General features: G+C 33.1%; 1 protein-coding gene across 3 annotated transcripts in view; it reads left to right on the top strand.

The window, feature by feature from the left end:
- Positions 1-14,583: 14,583 nt before the first annotated feature.
- The window catches only part of LOC124362750 (sodium/nucleoside cotransporter 2-like), a 35,534-nt gene continuing 28,018 nt past the window's right edge, over positions 14,584-22,099 (top strand). For 2 of the 3 annotated variants that reach the window (XM_046817499.1, XM_046817502.1), the window contains exon 1: positions 14,592-14,720. The gene's annotated coding sequence lies outside the window, so the exon portion shown is untranslated. Of the gene's footprint in view, positions 14,721-22,099 lie in introns of all 3 variants that reach the window. The other variant, XM_046817501.1, reaches the window with a different exon arrangement.

Genomic DNA, 22,099 nt, shown 5'->3' with positions numbered 1-22,099 from the left:
GGAGCAAAGAAATTTTATTGTTTATAGTAACAAAATGATTACACTTAATTTCAATTTAAAATTAAATTTTATTTTGCTGATAGCCATTTTTTAGAAAGTAATGTATTTGAAATTTTGATTTTTAAAATCGGTTTGATAGTTTTATCACAACCCTTTTGTTGTTATTTCCAGTATTTATCTCCTACCGCTGCTACGCCATGGTAATCCTCGATTTTTGTTTAGCACAACATCAAAAATAGCAAATCCTTTCAGGTACGTAATAGCATCTACGTTAACCACAGCAAAACAATAGCAACCCCACAAACTCTGTACAAGATAAAGGCCAAAAATATGTCCGAGCCTATCTATTTACAAGTACATTACAAACTATTATACAGGAAAATTGAGTAATCAACAGGAAAATCTACATAACCTATGTTCGTAAGTTGTATCTTTAATTTTTGCTCCGGGTAATCGAAATATACGAGTAATATTGTTTATGGTCGTACAAGGGGATGTGCAAACCCAGGTTACTGGTATATAAGGAATACCTCCATGTCGAATGTAAACTTATACAAAAGTACGAAGGTTATAAATGATGAATTATAATCTTAGGCTTTAACAAATATATTAGATGTAGTAATTAAGTTCAGGTGTATGTAATGCAATAGTGATTTGCTAGCTGAAATCCTTTCTGATTGTATCTCGATGAGATCCGAATGTACGGTGTTATGAGTGTGGTAGGGTGGGGAAGGGAGTAGTTTGCCGTCTTCCCTTGAGAGAAATAAGTGATTTTATCGTGAATTGTGATTTTTATCAAACCGCAAAACCAATCTTAATTATAAAGTCATAGATGAGGTAGTTTTCACTTATCACTGTTATCTCGAAATTTCAAACTATACGCACTGTAGGCGTAGACTTTGGTTATTTACGTAATTAGAGCAGTCTTCAATAATTAATGCCGTACAAATAACTGTGCTTACAAGATACTTCTATTCTCAAACTTCCGCTATCACGCTTCTAATTTTGTTAGTGAATGTTACCTGACTCGTATTCCGGATATTAAACTTCTATGGACCTAAAGCAATTAAATTTAACATTAACGCTCGATTAAAAATATAAAACATATTTAACTAGACCTTTATTACTGATAAATCGTTGTCACTTGTCTTTATCACCACTACACTATTTAATATTCACACAAATAATGTTGTAGGAAAACACTTGTGTATATTAAAAACTAAAGCTAGACAAAAAAGTGTTATTGTTCTCAACGTTATTAGTTTTTAATTGCATCTTAGAGAAATTTGAATAATGTACTCGTATACGGCTTGAAAACTGAACAGGTAGCTTTGGGCGCTTAGTTCGAGAGTTTCTTGAATAATTGGGCTATAGCCATATCTAAAAATAAACAATTATGACATGAAGTTATTAGTAGTCGACAGCATTAAAGTAGGTTTTTGAGCGACAGTCAAAACTGCTGATGCCAGGAGGCACGTCTGGTTTCGGCGGACCGCCGGTAACGCATACTTAAGTGATAAACACCAATTCAAAGACAGTCTTAAGAGATTTAACCGACATTAAAAGTAAATTTCAAAATATAAAAATACAATAAAAAACTGTTGCTCTAATAAGGATTTCCTGCAAATTTTCATTTTAAAATTTAAAAAGTAGTTCTGTACAGCAATTATGTTATTATAAATTAATTAATTTTTCTGCCACCATACAGCACATTCTCTGTTCATCTAATTTAAAAATCAGTTAGTTTTCGAAATTACAATCGGTCGATAAAATTAAGAGAAAAGTCAGAAAAATAAATTTGCTTATTTTAGTGCTGCTCCATGGTGGTTCAGTTTGGAACTAATCTAGGCACGTTTAGCTTCAAGCAAGGAAGTGGGTGGTAATAATGAGTCAAGCTTGCCAAGAAGCTCGGGTATTTCCAGTCTCCCAATGAGGATGGTAATACTATTGTAGCTATTACTCGCAGATGTTGACGGTTTCTGTAAGTATAACAACACTTGTACAGTTTTTTCTTACAAGGTTTTACGCCTTTGTACTGAGATTGGGATAATAAAAATATGGTCTTATTTCAGTATTAAAAACATATTATAACAGCTGTGAATGCTGTCAAACGAATGCCTGACCAACACTCAAAATTTATCGTTGCGTTACGTGGTTCAGTGTATTTTATCAAGAGGTATTACATACAATATCGAAACTGTGTCTATTCAGTTTAAAATAACACAAATGAATTAAAACCATTCAAAAAGCAGGCAAAATCTGCAGAACAATTTAGATAATACATGTTTCTGGCGTTGGTATTTCAGTTCATAATTAACGAAGAACTGCACTTGATATTTCTAAAATCTGCTTTTAAATTATCTTCAAACCTAAGTCTCCATTACGGATTTAGAAGACAATTAAAACTGTCTAAAAGTGGCATTAATAGAAACTTGCATTATTAAAACTTCATTACATATTTAAGTTTAGGAATGCCCTTAATATATTTAAGTTTATAAATATCCTTAATATATTTAGGTTTATGAATGTTCTTAATATATTTAAGTTTACGAATGTCCTTAAATATTAAGTTTATGAATGTCCTGCCTCCAACCATACTACTAGGCTACTTATCACTTGTAGCTGTTTTTTTCGCCGTTCATTTTTTTATATTTCATTAAATAAAAAGAGGAAATTAAATGTTTGTTTTTACTTTTATTTCAGGTCATTAGACTCCATCAAATTGCTTTCTAATATTTTGTTCCAATTACTTCCTATATTCCAGTAAACATTTTGAAATAATAATAATGATATAAAATATATAACTTAGGTATAACAAGTGTTGATATTTAGGCTTGTATTGCCAATTTTTTCTTCCTTAACTATACTTGTCCCAATTTGGCTAACATCGATAACACCCATGTCCAAGAAGGAGAAGGAGATCGCAAAGTCGGACCCTGTCTGAGTTGTCTACGGCTCTGTCAATTAAACAACATGTTATTCGTGTCTGTCTGTCCACACGATATCTGAAACATGAACTGATCTAAACACTTGAAATTGTGCATAAAGCTTCTATATGAGAAACACCGAGTTGGATAGTGGTGCATGTCACTCCATAGGATTTGGCTGAGCGTTAGCCAGTATTTTACATTACTGTATTGTTATTGGTAACCATGATGGAAACGAGAAAACTGGCTGTCAACGTGAGATTTTAACATGTGACATTTTTATACACAGAGTAATATGAAAGTGGAGAGTCAATGTTATATATGTATTATATATATATATATATATATATATATATATAAGATGTATTATATATATATATATACACACATATATATGCTATGATATAAAAATCTAATGAACCAAACATGAAATAAAGATAATTTTTACATTTAATAGTTTAGCTTTAGAAAAAATTGAACCAAATAAATCAATACACACATAAAAAATTGTATATTTATTTTCAAGTTGTGAAAATTTTAGTTTTATATATATGTATAAAGCCAAGGTTTGGTTGATTACATATTCTTAATTAAAATTTTTTCACGTCCACGCAATAAGAGACGAAATAAAAAATAAGGTACTGTGGTATTGTTTGAGGTCAAAGAAACATTGTTTACATTATTTGAGAAAAAAAAACAGACCTTTACATACTATGAATATTCCATGACATTGTGACAATTGGTTCTTGTTTTGTGTCTTATGTTTCCAAATCGTTCCTTGTTTTTTTCTTCTTGCCGACATTGCTTCTTTTTGAAGACAGAAAATAAGAACTGTCACAATGACATGTAGTTTTCATAGTAATTGATATTAAGTCTGTTCCTTCTAACAATGTAGTTTTTTAGGTCTCCGGTAAGAAAAATCCTCCCAAAAATAGTGGTCGCTGGATAATACTGAAATACCGAAAATAAAAACCTAATTAAATCAAGCCAATGATACAAAATAATATTTATAATAACTTCAATAGTTACAGAATCGAATTTTATAATAATACAAATATATTCCCACAGTTGAATTCAGCGTGGTTGATATTTCTATTTGTATTTAGTGTGAGAAAAACTGCTTTGTTTGTATTTCAACAGTTCTTGTATTTTATTTCTAACTCTCTAAGTATTTTATGGTAGATCATATAAATGGCGTACATGTAGGTGATTCCCAGGATATGTTATCTCTGTCTACGTTCTGTAATTTACTCTGAGTGAATTACGCTGTGTTATCATGTAATTCGTCCAATCGTTATTTAATCTAAGGTATATGATAAAACAGAATTTTATGATCTTTGCAACATACGAGTAAAATCCTCATGCCGCTTTTGATATACTTATTTTTTTATATAATTGAGATCTTTTAACTGGATTAAAAATTAGTGCAATCTCAGTCCTTGGGTAATATATTTATTATTTCTGAATGGCTTTGGTAAGAAACCTAATCATCCTCACAATCCAATCACCAAATAGCAGGATTAAAGGACCTCGACGCCAGTCCAAGCCAACACGAGTGACCTTTTCCAGCTACTCTCTACTCTATATTATGTAACACATTACAGCTTTGTTCATGTGGCATAACAATAACAATCATTTAAAAATTGTGTTAACAAAGAATGACCATGAGGGTTGTAGAGTTTCTCTCAACCGTCACCACTAGAAGTTCCGAAACATCGTTTTAATGATTTCCGCTATGATAGAGACCATTGTAGGATGAGACATATCATTGCAAGATTGGCCATTTGGTTTTATTACTTATTAACTAGCTGTTACCCGCGGCTTCGCGTGCAATTATCAAAATTGAAGTCCTAGCATCGAAGTACTTATGATATAATATGATAGACTCCTATGAAAAATTTCAAACCACAGAAGGCACATATCAGATAGATAATATTTAAGCAGTCATGAATTAATCAATAATCAACGAAAAAAGCGGGGTTAAAAATAAAAAAATAAATTAATTGGGTTCTTGAAAAATGTAATTTTAATATTATCAGAGTTTCATATAACTCTTATATCAAGTTTTGCACTTGTGGGAGAATTGTTCAAATTAATGAATTTCTAACTTCACAGCTGAGTTTTATTGAGCATGTTACCCCGATCAATAAAATACAAATACAATGGTCTTGGAAACCTACTTTAGTTAAAAAGCGTTTACTTGTAGATCTTTTTATATAGTTCCGGTCTGATATTGCCAGTACCATATAGAGTTTGCCTTGTCCCGACGAAAAAAATACACACACGTAGAACTGAAAAGCCTATTATGACCTTGGGAGATACTTCCTATCTACTTCCGGTATAAGTTCCTTGTTAAGTTCATGCACCACTCCAAAATAATTGTTTACAAGGTTTTGCGTTATAGAAATCTTGTTTATCGGGCCGTAGTCTGAGAAAGAATGAATGGATCGTTGAGGCATGTTAGTAGTGTTCAGTTCTCTGAAACCCCACCAGTTTGGAGTACCTTATGTGAAAACATTCACAGTTTTGTTCATCAAGGTTAGTTGTATAGAATTGTTTAAATAGTATCTACAATGCATTAGATGTGTTTAAGTCGTCATTGGCGCAATATGGAATAAAGTTTAGATATTAATCTCTTATTTGCTATCTGCATTACACTACTGCTTAACTGTGTACTTAATATTTTACAATGTTTTCTGAATTTCAAAATATTCCAGGTAACTTTTCTAATTTTCCATATTCTATAAATCTTCCTTGGTTTTAATGAATATTTTACAAAAATAATTAGCCGAGTAGATCCAGCCGTTCTAAAGATTAGCGCTTAGCAACATATTCTCCGATTCATTTTTATTTATAATACAACGCAAAGTTATCTCAATTAATGATTTTAATACTAGTATTATCGCAAGAAACTAATCTTATATACTTTAGCGAAGATTAAATAATCCATCTCAGGCTGAAGTGTATAAAACAACAATTGTTTTTCCACAACCCAGGCTTGCAATAATATGTCACGTACAATTATTGTTCCCAGAACTGTTCAGCGAGAAATGGTTGTCTGACGATAATGATTTGTAAATTAAGTAACCTTCACTGATATCAGCGGTGTTTGTGGACATTTTGCCTCTAACGCCTATATTGGACGGCACGCAGTCTGGCCTATACCAGTAAGATAAGATGGTATGCAAAGATGGAATGTTCCCTCCGACATCTCAAACTGACCTCAGGTAGACTTCGGGATATATCTGTGTACAAGAGTTAATAAGAGTGCTGATGTCATACGCGACCGGTGAGATAATGAAAATTTACACAATAACTACAACTGACGAGGAGGATGAATAGAGTTTTTATGTGTACCATTTCTTCGTGGTTTTTATTACCGGTGTCTAGTGCAGCACGATTAGCAATCATTCGGTATTTAAAAGTTTGGCCTTATTCACAGTCGTAGGTGGTTAGTAGACGAATGAAGACGTGTTGTGACCTGTGTTTCGTAATTCAGTTTTAATGATTAGTGTTTTGTATAATTTTTTATTAAGTGCATGTTTATAAAGTTAGTGAAGATGACAAACAACATGTAGGTTGTGATTCCTGACTTAGGCGTGCCACAACGCTTTGGTAAGATTTGTTTATTTTAACCTAGTTTGTAATATTATGTATTAGGTTAGTTCTTTACCTGAAGAAGAGATCAGATTGCAGATCTCGAAACGTAGTGTTACTGATTTATTGTTTCACTGAACGATGGCAAATGTCCGTATAGTATTTGCTCGGGATTTCCGAGTACACTACAATAAGGAAACTGGAGGTTGACTCCACCAAATACCAAACAACCGGTTGTGTCCGTATCACCACTAATATACGTGTGAAACTGAAAGGTTTTATTTAGTATTGACTTAATCCTCGTTTGCAACTGTTACTTTCTTAATTTTTATTTAATTTTTACTCCAATTTTACAGTTTACTAAGAAATAGTATAATATTTTTTAAATTAATAACTGGATAAAATCAAAACATATGTATGAAAACAATCAACGTACCATATAAGGTGGAACTGGAACAGCAAGAGCTTTTCAGGTTTCATTTTATGGCCACTGCGTCGCGGATCGCTGTACGAATTCAAAATCTCTGTTTTGTCCTTTCAGACCACCCAGTATTTGAAATTGAAAAATGGCAAACAATCATGTTATATTTCATGAGGTTAGATCGACCTTTATTTGATAATACGACTAACCTATTATAGGTCTAATTACAAAATGTGGACTAAACTTTCGAGGGAAACGTTAAATCCATTTGTTTGAACAAAAATGTTTCTTTCAGCCATAGAATGTCCAGTACACAATTTGTAGTGAATTAATTATTACAGCACAACTGCCATCGCATGTGAATATGGTCCATACAATCAGAGCTGATTTTATTTATACATGCACTGTGTTATATGGTTTGTTTTCATATAATTAAATCCTTTTATTCTGTTTACTTTTCTCAGCCTGGATTGTTTTCATTACAAGTTATTCATCTCATATATTTAAATCCTAAATAAAATGTTTTTTTAATTTAATCTAAAATTATAACTAACATGGAGAAGTTTTTAGACCTAGTGACCCTAGTTAGTGAGTAATATCCCCTCTTATTAAATAACTTTATTTAGGATATAATCTAAGTGGACGTAGGTCTTCTTCAAACAATTCGGCAACGTCTCTTATAAAATAGTACTTTAACTCTAGAACAACCTTCTATTTTAATGTTGTTGTTGTTGTCTATATCATAAATGTCCTTCATGTAAATCAAGTCACAGCCTGGCAGTAGATTCTCCTCTGCCAACTGTAACTTTTGTAAATACGTACAGTCGACATCGACGTACAAACTGCCCTGACTTATATGCTACATGTAATATTTTGTTCTATATCGGGACATTACTCTAAGATCTGTTCTTTAGTTCAAAACTAAAGGAAAGCAACACATTGTAACATCTCATGCTGTTATTACTCAATTAAATATTGTTAAAACTTATTCTTAACATGACTCCCTCGTGCTAAAACGTGCCGTTGTAAAAGTAATTGTTGAACAAGTAATTACCAATTTTTGTATATGCTCGAGTTGAACGTACTCCTACATTCAAGAACCTGACTGAAAATGTGCGACAAATTGCTAATAAAACTAGAAAGAAAGAAATTCAATAAACGATTTCATACTCATTCAGTATGAAGTTAGAAAATTGTAGAAAGTCTGTGTCCACGGCGAGCTCAAGCTCTTGTTACTACTAATGAACATAATAAAAGACAAATAGTCTATTTTCAAACCATCATATCAACGGCTTTACTCTCTTAGATGCTTATCCTCAATATAGGATTGGGCTTGTTACGTCAATTATCGTAATACTCTGTTCTAGTACTAACGATTTTTCTAGTGCTTGTTTTTGAATCTGAAGGTAGAATTATCAAATGACCATAGTTCCATTGGAATTACTCTCTTTCGATTTCTTTCCATAGAGTAGTTGATAATATAATACAATCTTAAAATCTAAATAAAATATTTGCACATCCGAATAGTACTAACGTGTATAAGGCTAGGGTCAGCACGAACATATAATACAAGTTAACATCATTGGGGGCGACAAGAAATGTTGATCTGTTATAAATAATAAGATAAACAAATATTCTCTCCAATTAATAATATTGTTAGGCTACGTGATAAATAACAGAAACATTAGACCTGATCATGACATGCTGAAAACACTGAAAGGTCTACCATTACCTAAAGACTAGCTAGACTGCTTCATTAAGTAGAATGATTTGTATACTATAAAATTATTCTAGGTAGATTCTTAATTATTGAGGCAAATGTCAAAGTCTAATACAAACTAAGTCATTTTCAGTTTAATCTCAGACTGATTCAGATTTTGATAACTTGAAATCGGCCCTTTTTGAAATAAGATGTGATGAAATCAGCCATTTCTGTTAGAATCGAAAATGTTTGATTTTTATTTAAAACAAAAAATGCCATTGCCAATATCTTTTACAAAACTGAATAGACAGTCTGCAGTGGAAACAAAATCCTACGCCATCGTTGAAGCGTCTAAAGAGTGGTGGCATTTTCTGATTCGTCCTCATTTCCGATTCATAATTAATTAAGAATTAATTATTAACCTACTATATTCAGTAACCTAAGTTTAAAATATACAATCGATTGCCAATAAACCTAGTAGAAATTTAATAAATTATTTAATTATTATTTAATTAATTTAATTATGTATTCCAGGACGAAGCTAGAAGATTATTAGCACATGGAGTAACTAAAGAACGTTTATCACCATGATAGTCTATCAAATTAAAATCTCTTTCATGTTTAACAATACTCAGTCCAGTAAAATTTAAAATATTTAAATGGAGCTTAGAATTTTGTTTATTATTAATACGACACTATTTACAGATCTGGTAGACAAAATGAGATAGCTGACACCTTATCCCGAGTATGTGGATCAACAGACAACAAACTGCACAAACTGCATAGCCAACTCTGTTATCCTGGGCTAGGATGACGTAATGGGTAAGAGTAAGTTGCCTTACTCTTAATAATGAAGAAGTAAAGCCTCGCTTTTATAAACTCCAAGAAACAGTAGTAATAAAATAAACCGCTCCTATTATAAGGTTAAACGTGGATTTTCAGGGTCACTTACCAGCAAAGTCCAAAATTAAATATTTACTAACGAATTTTTTATGAATTCTCACCTATTCCTTTTGCTTATCCGTGCTTTAACTTGAGTCAAGCATAGTAAAGGTAAAACTACGTAACTTATTTTGCTTATTTGAACTGTCCTCAAATTCATATTGGCATGGGCTCATTTCAAAAGATATTAAATAAAAAGACAGCGACAAGCGGGACAGCTTAAAACAGCTATTTTGGAAAGCTATTATACTGTGGCTTGAAAGACGTTATTTAAGGATAAATTAAGGAGAGTATACATTAAATTGTTCCCTACAGTCTATTAATAGAGTTAAGTCTTAATTATGCAAAAAAATATGACACATCATGAAAACATGGTTTATACATTCAAAAAACCTTCAAACTTCTAATCTTTGTCAACCTGCTGCTTGAATCCGAACAAGTTTTATTGAAAAGAAATATAATATAAAAACACGAACCGCTGGATGGCGAGGTCGAATAAATCCTAATAAATTAAGCTACTGTAGGTCTCACTAACGGAAATGAGAAGACAATTTCCCTAGCTCCGAGGGGATACAACGCCGTTGTATTGACAAAAGATGACAAACACCAGTATGTTTTGGGAGTAGACCAACCAGATAATAATTCTCTGTTACATTCCAAACTTCAAGTTGGGACGTCTGTAATGTGTGTGATAAATAGATTTCCCTTTGGCTATGAACCTTGGGGCGCAACACATTTTTATTCATCTACACCAACTAACGAATTTTCTTAACCGGATTTATTTTCATTACAACTAGTATGCGCATGACGTTTTAATCTGTTATGCAATGAAATAATAATAACCAAATGGCCGTTTTGTATTCCCCATTCTTAAAATAATTATGATGTATTTAGTTTTTAAATAAGAGAATAACCTGTCATATATTTTCCTTTCATATACCTAGCTGTAAGCGGGGTATATGAACATTTTTCCTAATTTCCTAAACGGTTCAATTAAATAATTGAAAACGTATTTTGAAGCAAGCAGCGTCTAGAACTATATTATGTTACTTTTAAATCATTTTTGAATACGTGAAGAACTGATGAAGATATTTTTGAAGTAAATAAACAAGTGCAATTACAAAGCCTTTAATCTCCCTAACTATTAATTGCAGGAATTGTCAATGAAATGACATCACATATCAGGCGAAGAAGTCCGGTGGATGATACTTCGACTATCTTCTGCACCTGGATCTGTACTTTTCTATCAGACATCTACTTCATTTCAATGGGATTTATACTGCGAGTTACCGTTATTACATACAATTATACATATTCAAATGATAAATGATTAATTAATTAATTAAGCTTTCAGAGAAGCTGTTTAATGTTGATATTATCCTTAAAAACTTCATCGCAAAGATACTGCTGGGTGAAGAGACCTTAGTTGTAAATTTGGTTTGTATCAAAGACTAGTGTTTTGGGGTCGCTACCTTAGCACTACCTGGAATAAGCACCTCCCTGGGCTCTGACGTCACGCCTATGGAGGGGGGGGGGTGGAATTATTCAGTGCATGGACACGGTCAAGGTGCTGAAATAGCACACGTCGATTTCGAAAGGATGCTTAATCGGTGCATGGACATGGTTGAGGTACTGAATTAGCACCCCTCAGTTTCTATATTCCCCAGTTATTACATTTTAAGACTAATCTATTACTGTTTCAACAGAGCAACCAAAGTGTATAACACCGGATACGAAAGTGTTACAAAGTATAACCGGTTTTCGATTTTTTACATATTTAATGTTACAAAAATAAAACTTGTTTCGAGGATTGGAGTATTTCTCAGTAATAACTATAAACAAAGAATCAACTTTTTGACTACGTGCTAAGACAAAAAAGTTTTTTATAAACGAAACAACTGTGTATTTTATTTCTGGAATTAGTTGTATTTAAATTAAATATATTTTTATTTGTATAATTAAATAAATGTATTTTTCTTATTACCTAAATGCATTGTATTTTGATTGCATTTGTTTAATTATTACTAATTTATTTTTATAAGGGTATTAAAAATATTAATTCTTATATGTAAATATAGTGTAACTAATAAAGCGAGTTAATTGGCACTATTATGTTTAGCTGCGTATGTGTTTTCAATATCGGAAAGTTTAAAAAATCTAAAATTTCAAATTGGGTGGATATGAAAGCAATACTTCTGACAGCTTGAAAACAACTTTAAATCTGTATAATTGTTTAAACGTTAAAAAGGAAAATTTAGGATATAATTTTTTTAAAGCAAGTTCCAGCTTAAAAGTGTACAATATTGCCTGAAATGTACAATATATTTTCTAAACAGCTTTCTAATCACATAATAAATTCTTTACTACTATCAACATTGTACATTTGATTAGGAAAGCCAAAAAACTAACATTTAATTTAATGTGTTACTTTGGATTAACATGGCAACGTAAAAAGATACAGCCTTCATATATTAAACGTAAAAAGGTAAAAAGATACAGTGTTCATAGAGTTGCTGTTATGGAGATAAAGCTTAGTGATAATTTAGAATCTTTGAAGATTCAATTCACTAATTCGCTGTTAATACGTGCAGTACGAAGACTTATTATTACAAACTGTTTCCAGAAGAGGCAATAATCTGTCATAACAGTTTCTTTTATGTTACCTATAAACTGTGTTATCTGACGAACTTACTAGATAAAAAGTGGTCTGTAAATGATACAACCGGTGCCAGTAAGGAAAAACTTCTATGGCTTCATCAGAGCGTTATTTGAGTAATTTATTGAGTATATTGTAGCGGAGTAACATAAATAATATGCTTGGAGGGGGTGCTAAGCCAGTACTTGTCAGGTTCACGGCGTTGAATGAGGACCCCCTATTCTAAGGTGGTGCTTATTTAGAACATGGGTATGCCACTGCGCTGATTTAGCACCCCATTTTGTGTCGTCAAATTGACGTCACGAGCGAGGGGATGCGATGTCCAGGGGGTGCTAATTCAGGCGCACCGTGTTTTGGTGGTAAATTGATCGATTTTCAGTAAATGTAAGAATGTACGAACTCCTTACAAGCACTATGCGAGTAGCGATATAATGTGATGTTGTATTTATTTATTTATATTTTGCAATATTGTCCCTTTACCGCGCAACGTTCTCACCAGGTGAATGCGTTCAAACTTTCTTCATAAGAGCGTTAGATTTTCAATGGCACATTAAACATATTTTTATTATTGTGAGCTGTATTTTTATTGTTTTATCGTATTTTCATTTTATTTCATATTGCTAACAGAGCGGTCATACAGGGGTTTATATTCAACAACTTTACAAAGAGCCAAAACTTTCAAAATTAATTTGAAGGGAACAAAAAATTTTAGATTGGCTCATATAGAAGAGCTCGCATAAATCACTCAACCCTATCATCCACGAGGAAGTGCAGTTGCAGGATAACAAAAACAAGATACTGAAGAGGAGTGTTATCACCAAGAAAAAATCCAGCTGATAGTGACTTCCGTGACTTCTCAGAATTTAACAATTACAGCAATGATTCAGACCATAGAGTAACGGAAAGAAAATAATTCAAATGCCTTAGCCTCAACTTTAACCAGCGATAACACCGATATCGTATAGCGGAAGCTTTAAGGTAGCACACTTTACATATATAACGGAATTGTAATCATTCAGTAGCTGAGCCGTAGTTTTTTTTCAACAAACGCACGGTATAAATTCCTTATAATGTAAATTAAATATTCAATTATGTAATTAGTACAGTATGATCTACATTATTCACACAATACAACAATTATATGTTCTGCAAAAGTATTTTAAAATAGTATATTTCATCATAAACCAGCGGTCAGTCAACTATCCTGTGTTTATATATTTACTACAAATTGTTAAATGAATGTATACAAGCTAAATTTTTAAATAAATTTTAATAAGTACAAAATTTGGTTAACTCCTTATCAGTCATTGTTAAAAAGGTTATTCAAAATAAAAATTAGGATTTCATTTTAGTCGACAGTTACAACTGTATAAGCCAAAGTAATTACAAGTTATTGTGTTTTATGTGACAGAAATTAAAATATATTTTCTACAAAATTCATACGTGTTGAAGGTTAAAACGTCAGAATCCATGGTATAAATTTTCTAACACAATTAAAACATCGTAATTAGATCATTTATGATTTACGGCGCGAGGCGACGTAGTAACAGCAACGACGCAATGCTCACTTGGCCGAATACCAACTGGGTTCTTTCTGTAGTAAGGAAATAAATAATTGTAAATGTGAACTTACCTACAAGTAAAGGAGTTATCTTCGTACAGAACCGGTACTTCAAAAAACCTGATGAGTCATATGCCCCCTCCCCTCCAATCCCGTGCGAACGTGAAATCATCGCACGGCCTATATACACTACAGATATAACTCATTGATGCTTGTAGTAACGAAAAAATATAAATACTTTAACACTCCCAATATAACGATGCCAAGACAATTTTCAACCAGCCAAAGTCCAAGAAACATTTTAATTAGAACATGTGCATTTGTTAATAGGTTAATTTCAGAAATTTCCTCACTAGTAAGAAAACAATCTTGTTAACCTTGAATTAAAATTGGAATGCTATTTGCTTACGGGATTTGGAGGAATAACAGTTTAAAATAGGCTGTTTTGTTACAGAACCTACCTAATTCATTCATGCACGATAAAAATATGTAAAACTCTGTACTGTAATTTTAACTGTGGTGACAAGCTTTAACTGATGAAAAAAATTATATAACGTAACCCTAGACGAGGTAAATAGTGATATGATTGTATATTTATTTGCTAGTCCAAAAACCTAATTCAAACTCGGGGATACATCATCTCTGCGTTGACTGTGGTGAATGAGAAATGAGAGGACCGGTGGGGGGGGGGTGCCGGCGAGCCATTGCTCCCAGATATGAGCCGGCCCTGCTTACCACCACAACAGAACCTGTATCTAGGACAGCCGGCAGTAGTCAGTGTCAGTTCCAGAGTTGCGCACATCCGCGGCACATCGCGACTGCGGCGACACGTGAGTTGTGTTTGTGGCACTTTTCCTGCTTGTTCTCTGTCCAGTCGCCTCGACAATATTGGAGGACATTTTAAATATTTAATGGTACTTTCAATTACAATAACATCTAAAAATTTAATGCTACAAAATATATCCATATTTCACTGTGTTTTGTTCCAACACTGCATTGAGTAACTCGACTCGTCAGTAAAGAATGTATTCGCACTTACAACATACAAATAGAGTTAATACGTTTTGAAACTATCACATAGGTATTTCAAATATCTGAACGCGTTTACTGCTTCTTCAGAAGTATAATATATGTTTTTTACTACAAAACCGCTCTGATGTCTAGCCTAACTTTAACCATTATGCTCATAATGCTCATGATATTTTCCTCTAAAATAAAAAAAAAAACAATTTCTGATTTATAAGTATGTATAACAGGATTCTTATTAGTTATTTTAGATATAAATTTAATGAGTCATAATGTTTCGAGTTAGGCTAGAACTGAGTTTAGATATTTTTAATACGCTGGAATTCAATCATATTTTGTGGTCACTGTTCCCATTTGGGAAACGGTCTATTCATTTGTTAGTAACGCGTTTGTACAACGGTATGATAGGCTTATATAGTTTAAGGTAGTGAATTTTAAAAGAACCATAACCATTTTAAAAGATTACTGTCACCCATAGCCAGGGTGACCAGACGCAAATTCCTAAAGGAGTAGGACTTTTGGGGTTGAAAAGGGCATTAAAAAAAAGGAAGACAGTATTAAATATTCTTATAAACTGTGCGAAAGCATTCACGTATACGTTATTTTGTTTAAAAAAAAACGTGCATTATAAATTAGTAGGCCTACTATATTAAAATGCAAATAAAAAAATGATATTGGATTTTTTTTGACATATAAATAAAAAAATGAAATATTATTAAAGAATATATTGCTGGGTAAAAGTATTATTTGAGGCTATTTTTATGTGGTATAAGTTTCAATTACTTTTTGTTATAATTTTTCTCGTTAATTTTTAAAATTATATTCACAAAAAGTGTTGTGAAATAATTAGAATTAATTCATTGCTATGATTAATTATATTATTAGTAATCTATACTAACATATATAGGAAATTATCTCTATAACAGAAAAATATGTAACGTATTATAACAAAATTAACTCATAATACATAAATGGGAGATCAAGAGATAGTAGCGCCAGTGTTGTTGAGAGGATAGAAATTGTAGTGAGTCTGCGACACTATTACAACACTCATCATACAACTGAATCTAACAGCAGTTCACTTGCCATGGCATTACTTGTGCGCTGCAATAACTTGTTATGGTCTATCTTCGGAAATCGGAGTTTAGTATTCGGAATTTTTAATGTGATGCTACTATTTTAGAACATTTCAGCGTCCGCCAAAAAACATTTTATATAATTTTCAAAAACCGGGAGGACAGGAGGCTTAGCATTAAAAAGGAGGACATATCCTCCTAAAGTCGGACGTCTTGTCACCCTGCCCATATCCGATTAATAAACCAATTACAAGAAACACATAAGGTCGGCCTAAATAAAATAAAATTTGTTCTCTCTATTTCTTAGTTTAGGACTAATAATAACTAAGGCTGCAATTTAAAAAAAAAATATTTTAGAATCATAATTTCCACTCTTTAAGTTATTTATGTATAATATTAACAAAATCGTGACAACATTTTATTAAAATGTGTAGCTTTGTTAAAAGTTGTCTTGCATTTTTACTTAAAAAGACCACTCGATTTCAACCCCCAAGAAGTATTTTTATTCCTTAATTAAATGTTGATAAAAAAACGTGCAAATTTTCAACATTTGAGCGCTTTGAAGCGGTACAGAAACATAATTGCTAACAATTTTCAAGCGATGTTTCAATTTTGGTCTTTACAATTATCCGTAATAGTTTTCCCTACAGATGGCAACACTGAGCAAATGTTGAGCGTTGAATTGCAGTGTACTAATTGTTGTTACCATATGCGGGTTTGTAGTTTGTGTTGTTATGACGTCATGTTTAAAACACTGGGAGACAGATGTTCCATTATACACATACATTGTTGTCAAGATAGCGAACATGTGGTTTAACGATGTCTCAGCAAAAGAATTGTAATAGCCACCAAAAATGAATTACATAAATCTGATTACGTAAGAATGAAAAATTTGTGTTAAGCAACTCTAATCGACAAGTAAGAGCGTAAGAGCGTAGGAGAAGTGGATAGGAAAGGAAAGTGTTCTGTGGGTTTTTGGCCGAGCCTGTTCTAGTATCCAGTGTTTTAAAACCGAATGTCCCAGCTTAGGAAATTAAGATCCGGTTTAGTTTAACGATTTTGAACCGGTTGTAGTGTAACGACTTTTAGCCGGTTGTATTGTAACGATTTTGAGCCGGTTGTATTGTAACGATTTTGAGCTGGCTGTAGTGTATCGATTTTGAACAGGTTGTAGTGTAACGACTTTTAGCCGGTTGTATTGCAATGATTTTGAGCCGGTTGTATTGTAACGATTTTGAGCCGGTTGTATTGTAACGATTTTGAGTTGGCTGTAGTGTATCGATTTTGAGCCGGTTGTATCGTAACGATTTTGAGCTGGCTGTAGTGTAACGATTTTGAGCCGGCGGTAGTGTAAAAAATGAGGCTAGCCTGTCGAGGTAATGAGAAAACGTCAGTTGCTGTGTTCTGAAGTTGTCTCTGCCTCTTCAAATTGGTAAACTTCCCAGCCTCGAACCAAGACACACCTGGACAAGCAGTATATTCTGCAGTGTCCTTGCACGACTCATGACTAAGTTGAAAATAAGCTATTTTTGTCTTGATAACACCCTGTCCATTTACAGTACGATAAATTAAAAACATTTAAAAAAATGATGTGTCAAGAGAACTTTAAAATGAGGTTAACTCAAATGGTTACATTCCCCAAACTTTACATTTACAAATTTTTCCATATATCAACACTCCACCCTCCAAAAATACCCCTTACAGATTATTGGGGGGGGGAGTTCAAAATAATTTTATCGAATTATTTTGCTACAAAACAGGGTGAGGGGTACAGTTAAAACGGAGTTTCTATCTTCACTTATTGTACGGTAGCCCAGATGGTTCATCCTGTATTTGACTCCTTAGTACAAATGTATTTTTATTGTCTTGAAATGAATAGCCACCAAATAAATTATTTTTTAGTTTAATGAATGTTTCTGTCTGTACAGTGAACATTAACTAAATATAAATGATATACAAAGGCGATGTTTTAAAAAGTCCATACGCATTTACTATCAATTGAACCAGTACTTAAGTACTGGAGAATTTGAGCTCCACCAGTTTACCGGTATTTAAATAGGAACATTTTAATTTGGCTGTAGGGTTCCACTCAAATCGGCTTAAGGCTAAATGTTTTGGTAATAGGTCCAAAATGATCCACCACAAAGCAGCATCAAAATGAAGCAAATGTATTTCTCTGTTTCCTTTCTTAATTATAAATCGATTTTGATTTTGAAAACAGATCTGTAAATTTAGTAATCATAGAATTTTATGTACTCGTATATATTAAGAATAAAATTTATTTTATTTATAATAACAAAATTTGTGTTAAATTAACTTAAATTTGAAAATAAAAATTTACAGGTAGTCAATTTGTTGGCAATATTGTTTATGACTTTTGAGATTTTTCTTGTAAAATAGGTTGAGCAGATCAGTAAAAATTCTGTTTTCACTTAATTCCGGTGTTTATACTCGTATGTCACCCGCCGCAGTCACACCGTACCTCCGGCACAGCAGTCCTGAACTTTCCTTCAAAAACCTGCTCAAATCCTGTCGACAGCTAATAATTTTCATTGCACACCTGTCCAAGAACCGAGAAACGGTCTCATTATTGCACTTACTTTATTATGTCATAATGCTTTATATTTAGCTATGGCGATTGACCTCCTTTCATTGTTGTTTTTTTTTCTGTTCGTAGTAACGATGTTTAAGCTCAAATAACGGGGTGGTGGTATTTTTGGAATAAACAATTTTTTGTCTTAAAATGTTTGACGTTGATATCAAACAGCGTTGTTAGTTCTAATCTGACACAATATTTAATTTATAGCACCAAACTGTTCAAATTTTTTTGATATATAATATTATTAATTAGTGAACAGCATTAAAAGAAAATTGTAATAATGACATTTCTACACCGAAATTGCAAAAGTGTAAAAAAGTTAAGATAATTTTCAAAACTGTAATTTTCGTCCTCTAGATGTCCTGCGGACAAATAGACAGACAGACAAGAGAAATTTTTTGCCAGTCCCTGAATTATAGGCTTCACTAACGTTCAACCCATAAGTTAAAATACACAGAATTACTGTTAATTGTTAAAACACTATCAATTATAGCACTACTTACTTAAAACATAAGCTATACTAAAGGGTGTTGCTCTTAACGCTATAAGTTTTCAATTAAACAAACAACTCTTAGATAAATTGGAATACCGTACCGCATATGGCTAGAAACCCGAGTAGATAGATTTTGGGGCATAGTTCAACAGTCTCGTGAATGATTGGGCTAAGGATAGCTAAGGATAGGCTAAGGATAGCCTTTCGATACGTGTTAAGTATACAAACAGGTAGATTTGGGCAGTTAGTTCGGGAATCACAGTTCTTTCTGTGGGTAACCAGTTCTGGCAAAAAGGGATAAGCAAAAGTTTCTATTTTTCTGGCCTCAGCTTTATCATCTCGATTATGTTTCTCTATGTGTGAGTATTTTTAGTCGCCACTACGAAATATAAATGTCTAAATTGGCCATATTGCTCATGAAAAATGTATAGTCTATATTTTTTTATTTCATTATCTCTGAAATTATCCAATTAGCTGCAAATTAGATTCCACGCAAATAAACAACTATCATAAGTAGATAATATTTTTCTGTGGCCTTCAAACAATCCACGATTACTACTGAGGTAATCTATATAAGGTCACTTTTCAGACATCAGAGCCCACTACAGGTAAAGTCCCACTAAATATGCACAAGTATTTGTTGCAATAAAGGGTTTTCCCACCACATTATATGTGTAAATATTGAATAGTGACTACGAATGTGCTCTAGTTAAAGATGTATTATATTTGTAATGGAACGTTAATATTAAAATGGATAAGTTAAGATCCGTAGATCGCCTATATTCCGGCTAGGAGTCAGGTAAAATTGACTAACAAAATTAGAAGACTGGTAGCGGACGTTTGACAAAATAACTACCTTTGTGAGCACCGTAAATTCACAGAGTAAATATTGAGTATTGAGGTCCCTAGAGATTCGTTTTATTTAGAAGAATAGTATTTCAAAACATTTGTGTTTTTTAACGTATTGTTTGATCGCCTTTTTAAACATTTAACATTCCTCTCCTAAAGTTTAGAATTTTCTTCATACGTCCCTTCACTGAGACCCTCAAGTGTGTGTTAATATTTATTGAGATTTCAATAGTAAATATTGAATTTTTAAGACCATATGGTGTTACATCTTCTATTAAAACTTGAAAGAGATATGACAACGGTCGGAGCATTGGCGTTCAAGAACGAAGCAGGTGTTTCTTCAGCGTCATCCAACGAATCGACTTAAAGCTGGCGGAATTTTAAACACAAGATAACACATAAGATTATGACATTATCAGCACAATTGTCGTCAAAGCAAAGTTTATACAAGTTGGGACGGGGACAATGGCTGGCCTACAACAGGTCCTATGTTCCAACATCAGAGACAGCAGGAATATCTCTGTCTCCAGTCACACCATCTTACAGCTCTGCTCGTATGTCTTCAGTTCAACTTTTGAACTCATGCATACTGCCACAATTTCAAAATCTCGTTTGAAAGTTCGGGAATTATAGGGACATTATATCTGTCTAACTTTGGCCGGCACGAAACAGTATGAACTTGTGGTGAATCATTCCCACAGAACCTTAGTTGCCTACAGGTGGTGGGTAATGTATTTTAGTTTAACACTTTGGAAACTAGAACCAACGTCTGCTGTGTAATATTTGGTTTAAAAATCATAAGGTTTACTTTCTTAAATATATTAAAAGAACTATTAAACTGAGTATAGTTGCAAATTGAATGGGAACGTTAACTTTCTGATCATAATTTACAGGTCTTAGAGCAATAACATTATTTCTACAGATATCGTATCTGGACTTGTGAATTATAGTCAAAATAATAACTGCGAGATTTTACAAATAAATCAGAATTGTTTATGTTATTTAGTGCTTAAGAAAGGAAGCATAGTAAGTAAAATATATATTACCCTGTATTCCTTCTACTACAGATGGAAATTCCACTCTCTGGAGCTTCTTGGTAGGGTATAGCCACAGGAAACTTCCAGATGCATAAAAACCCCTGTTTCTAGAATTTCTAGACATTTAAGAACTCCTGACCTATGGAAGCTAACTAATATTGCAAATTTTCATAAACTGAAAAATCTGACCAGGTCTCGCAATTCTTCACCTTTTAAAAACTTCAAGCTTTTTAATGTTTTGACTCTAAGGAATCCCCGAAAACTATAGATATGATAATATAATTCCAGTTTTATGGTAGGGCTCGGCCTCGGAGCTCCAGGTTTAACCTTTAGGGCCTGAGGAAAGTCTCGGCCCATGGGCATTCCAATTTCTCAGACGTCACGGTCACTGATAGCTCTCGGACATAGGAGGTTTCCTGTCTCAAGAAACTTTCGACCTCTACCCTCTGGAAGTTTCACGCCTCTCTGACCTCCAGACACTAGTAGCTTGCAGCCTTTACATGCTTTTTATTCCTTCGAATCTATGAGATCCCAATGATTGAAAGGTCTTCTGTGGCCGTTTCTGGTCTCTGGAAATCTTTCGTATCTAGATCCTTTTGTCCTATAGAATGCTCTGACGTGTGAAAGATTCTGGCCACTGTGAAGTTCTAAACTCTAGAACCTCCTAGATGCTAAGACATCCTGATCTCTGACAGATCATGGTCTCTGCGTCGTCCGGGTCTCTGTTAGTTATTTACCACTAAGACCTCATTTTGTCTAGAAGCTTTCTACCTCTATAATCTCCCGTCGCGACGACTAGAATCTCCTAGCATCTGAAATATTCTTTACTTCTAAAAGATTGGTTTCCGGTCTCTGGGTGCTCTCAACTAGTTGTAGAACACTTGCCTAATGGGATCTTCTCGCATCAAGAGTATTTCGACCTATCGAAGGCATCTGAAAGATACCAAATCCCTCAAATCCCCCGCAGTCTGAATGCTCCTGGTTAGGAGGGTAGTATATAAAGAGTTTTAAACCTGTATACATTCTTTTGATTAAGACAATTATTTAAACATTCGTTAGTAAACATGATAGAAGCTACATAGAATGCTAATTTTAATTCAAAACCCGCATTGATAATGCTCCCATAGCAGTTGTTGCATGGATATTTATATTTCTAGCCTTGCAACTCAATCCATTTACTCTAAAATCAGTTCAATAATTTTTTCTTGATTTA

Source organism: Homalodisca vitripennis, chromosome 5 (assembly GCF_021130785.1).
Source record: "Homalodisca vitripennis isolate AUS2020 chromosome 5, UT_GWSS_2.1, whole genome shotgun sequence".
Taxonomy (NCBI): domain Eukaryota; kingdom Metazoa; phylum Arthropoda; class Insecta; order Hemiptera; family Cicadellidae; genus Homalodisca; species Homalodisca vitripennis.
This window is presented reverse-complemented; position numbering and strand designations above follow the sequence as displayed.